At 37.9% G+C, this 3,429-nt stretch overlaps 1 long non-coding RNA gene across 1 annotated transcript; it reads right to left on the minus strand.

Moving 5' to 3' along the window:
• Positions 1 to 965: 965 nt before the first annotated feature.
• Positions 966 to 3,222, minus strand: LOC121902292. The gene is made up of 3 exons (XR_006097508.1): positions 2,540 to 3,222; positions 1,388 to 1,574; positions 966 to 1,265 (listed from the first exon to the last, which is right to left on the minus strand). It is a non-coding gene; the product is annotated as an uncharacterized LOC121902292 (long non-coding RNA).
• Positions 3,223 to 3,429: the final 207 nt, after the last annotated feature.

Below are 3,429 nucleotides of genomic sequence, written 5' to 3' on the forward strand. Positions count from 1 at the left end.
AGTGTTTTGTTTTAAAAGCAATGTATCCTTGTGAGTCTTGTCAACTGTAATGCTCAGAGCCTAGGTAACTGAGGGATATCTATCCTTTCTAATTCAGAATAGAGGTACTACAATTGTATTAGGAGTAATTGCCCAGTGGTCTCTTGAGACCTTAAGGTTTCAACATTATGTCACCCTTGAACCCCTTGAAACTTTCTGATTTCAAGGAAACCACCCCATCTCCAGAGACGTGTTACACCATTTGCACAACTATCTTCTACACAGGATCAGCATTTTGGAAGCAAAATGCAAGGAAAGTATTTGCTGTGAAGAAAGAAGACTTCCTGCAGTTACAAGCAAGTAAAAAGAGGAGACTGAGGTACTTAAACTGGATTTGCATTTTTTGCACGTTATTATGGTTGCATATTTGAATGGATGTTTTCCTAAATTGATGCTGATTGATTGAAGTGAGTAGTAACTTTTATCTGTAAGATGTTTTGACAATACAGGCCCCAGTACAAATAGTCACATATTGTTCCAGGTAAAGACTTTATAGAGAATCTCAGACACAACATTGACTTGACTGATTCACAACCTTCATTTTGGTGTAGGTGCAATGAATTCTCTGTCCAGTTTCTGGGATGTTATCTATTGTATGGGCATGCTTTGCATGAGAGTTGGAGTCGCTGAGATTAAATTTATTTATGGATTTTGATTTTGATTAATGTGTTAATCAAAAATAATTCTGAATAACACATTAGAGATTACCGGATCAATGGAGGTAACAGTAGGTAACATTGTGCATAAAACTGTCGGGATTTGAAATACTAGTTTATGAGTTTCCAAATTCCAACCTGCAGAGCAACAGTTCACAGGTTTTTTAAGACTGCTATCGCAGAGCACATAGCAGTCTGTTTACCTAGCTACTCAACAACACAACTGATTGGGAAAAAACACCTCAGCGTATCAGTTACTTTTTTCAGACATATCATTGGGTTACACTCATGATGAACAACAAGGCATCTTGGAAAGGAGAATAGTCATTGTTTACCACATAATTAAAAAGAAGAGAGATGTCAGGGTAGTTCTCTGCAAAATCCTGTTCTGCGTGACATCTATCCTCATCAGATGAAAAGGGGTCAGTTCCATTAACTGACACCCAAGTCAACAAGGATCCCAGATCTTGCTCATACATGTTTGCCATTGCAGAAGCACTGGGCGGCAGCTCCTCCAAGATTTTAGCTGGACAGCCACCTGCTGCGAGTTCAATGATAGTATCCCACGGCCTAAGAGAAGGAATCATGGTAATGAATAATTGACAAAGCAATGCCATTTATGTTGTATGTGGCTAGAGTGTGAAAAAATAACCATTGCTTCTTAAGTGTTGTACATATTCAGTTTAACATACTTGGGATCCTGTGCACATTCCATTATTGCACCTCTCTGCCTAGTCCAATTTGGCTTACTTGACATGTCAGGTTTGAGATACAAAATTTAGTCATATTTTCCTCCATGTTGATGACTTCTTGATCCAACAGATGTACCAGGGCCTGTTTCAATGGGTAGTTTGCTAGATTGTTAACCACTCGAAGATTCTGTTGACCACAAAACATGTTTTCAGATGGTATGAAAATACAACTGCAGAAAATGTAATAGTAAATTATAGAGCAGTTTCTTATGCAAGGAAAATGATTTCCCATTTAAAATGCTTTCAGTCCTTATGTTTCAGAAGAAATAATTGGTCAGAGTCTTTCTTTCTCTCTCTCTTTCTTTCTTTATGTTTGATTATATTAGTTGTACAGTTTTTCAGTATTACAAAAACCTAACCCTTGTTGATGTTGTTTGGAGGTATGGTGGCCTGCTAAGGTTGTTTATGTGTCTTGACAGTTTCTATTGCATGTACAGGCACATTTAAAAGTCCCTGGTTGACCTTCAGTTGGTCCCGTGTCCCATGGTTGACAACTGTGGATTTGGAATAAAATGTGTACATGTGCATATGGCTGCACTGAACTTAACTGATCCAATAAGAAAAAGGCATTACATTCAATGAAAAGACAATATGCATAGCACAGAAAAGATTATGACAAGATTATGATAACATTGGTCACCTTTAAACTTCCTCATAAATCACAAGGTTCTTTTTCACTGGCATTGGCATCAGTTTTGCTGCTGTAGCCATCAACTACCAAGACATGTGTCACTCTGAACATCCCAAGCTTCTCATTTTGATCAATGTGAAGTTTATGGCCCATATATTCAACATGATAAGGGCCTGGATTTAGATTACAAGCACACTGAAGAAAATTGAAATATTATGATCAATGCAGGCTTCTATCTTTGTCACATTAGCCCACAATACTCACAAAACGTGTTTACAAGAAGGGAATTCCTAAATACATGGGCTGGTTATAATATTCTTGTTGCTTTAAGTTCCACTAAATACAGTATATTTAAGCTATTTCTAAAGGTGATGTACATCAACATGGTTATTGTTATTATTATTATTAGCCTACATAACAATATACTTATTGTTTCACTGAATTCTTAGCATAATACTTACCTGGCATCGGAATTCATGGTATGGCTGATGAATCACTCTTAGGATTTATCCAACTTGACATTCTCGTGCACGCATTCCTCATGAACCTACAGCCATAAGATGGGCCCGTCTGTTAAGAAAAATATAGCCATTTGCTAACGTTTGAAAGATAGGCAGGATATAAAATGTGAAAACCAAAATGAAAACTTATCTCATGTATTGATCCAATCACAGCCCTCTCCAGTTCTTTGTCCAATATGTCTTTTTTGCTTAAGGGTGTGCTGAACACAGAATCTTCTAACTCTTATTTCAGAGTATCACTGGATACCCATCTGCTGCAGTGAGGTGGAAATCTCTGCATGCGCAGTTCCAAATGAGTCTTGAATTAAATATGCATATGGTTCCTGTGCAGCCATGGTGTTGGTACTAAAATACTCAAAAAAATACCAATTCATTGACATACAACCATGGTGTGATTCTGGTTTTTCAGGCCTCTTTAACACTGAACTGTAGGTGAATTTGCTGCAAGCCTATCAAGTGCAACACACAAAGAAGTCGGTAATTTCTGGGTCACACAAATCAGACAAATTAAATATCAAATGTCTAGCAGGGCAAGCTTCCCAGGTGATTTCTTTATTGTATTGATGTACGTTTTCTTTAATGATTTACTTCAAAAATTAGAGGCTGCTTTCAGTAATTGTTGTTTCAGTAAACATTTCCATGCGCACAGTAATGTCACTGCAGCAAATATTGTTGGGACAAGTTGAACACAGCATTCAACAAAGGGTACACGGACCAGGAGGCAGCAATGCACTTCCCGTGCCTAGTCTGCTGGAAAATAGAGAGGACGTCAGTTGAGTAGGCGGTCCTTTAAAGTGGTCCAGGACACATTGCATTCACACTGAGTCCCT

This window comes from Thunnus maccoyii, chromosome 8, assembly GCF_910596095.1.
Source record: "Thunnus maccoyii chromosome 8, fThuMac1.1, whole genome shotgun sequence".
In the NCBI taxonomy this organism is placed as follows: Eukaryota; Metazoa; Chordata; class Actinopteri; order Scombriformes; family Scombridae; genus Thunnus; species Thunnus maccoyii.